This window comes from Cicer arietinum, chromosome 3 (genome assembly GCF_000331145.2).
Source record: "Cicer arietinum cultivar CDC Frontier isolate Library 1 chromosome 3, Cicar.CDCFrontier_v2.0, whole genome shotgun sequence".
NCBI lineage: Eukaryota > Viridiplantae > Streptophyta > Magnoliopsida > Fabales > Fabaceae > Cicer > Cicer arietinum.
Window position 1 is genome coordinate 34,685,790 of NC_021162.2, and position 1,029 is coordinate 34,686,818.

Genomic DNA, 1,029 nt, shown 5'->3' on the forward strand with positions numbered 1-1,029 from the left:
GGAGAATTAGAGTGCGATGAAATGAAATTTTGCATATAGGTTTTTTTTTTAAAACTGCATTCAAATGATTTTTTTTCATGACTTTTATGTTGTTATTAATTTCATGACTTTTATATGTTTACTATTTTTCATGACTTTGATGTGTTACTAAACTCATGACTCCAATGTTGCTTTTATATTCTTGTCTAAAATTTTTATTTTGAATTAAGGGCTTAGGATTAAAGTATTATGAGTTTCGTATATCATCTAAAGTTATTTATAAATTGATATGAATGGATAATGCATTTTATATATGACATAACAAGTGCACTTCATACAAAACATTCTTAAGTTTTGTACAATATCATTAATCACATCATGCATGGCCTTAATCACGGTGGGACATTTAGGTTATTCCAGGCATGGGATAACAGGTAAAGGAGAACAATCAGGACGCTGATTGGGGTTTGGCCAGACCTCCTTTACCAATCAGGACTCAATATCTTGGTGACCCACACTAAGATATTGGGCGACTTTACCTTATTCCAAAGGAAAAGATTTGAGGTCATGCATTTTTTGTTCAGAATAATATATATATATATATATATATAAATATATATATATATATATATATATATATATATAAATAGACATGTTTAATAATAATAATAATAATAATAATGACGATTATTTTTTTTCTTCTTGAGATGTATAACTACTTTTGTATGTTTTATACACCTTCATGAAAGAAACTATTTGAGATTGTTTTCCTCTTATTTATAGAGCTCACTAAGATATTTTATCTCATCCAAATTATTATTTTTTTAGCAGCTGGAGGAACATGAGTCATGGATATTAGCATTAGAAGATCAGTTCCAAACTCCTGGACTTAGAAGTTGATCTTTTGTTTTATGATGTAATCAGACAATCGCAGTTTGTTTTCAAGATGTAATATTTTATGAATCTATTAAACATGTTGTAAACTATATTTCTGAATGTAGTTTTCAGTTATGATGGTGATTCTAATTTATTATTCATTGTTAATTACCT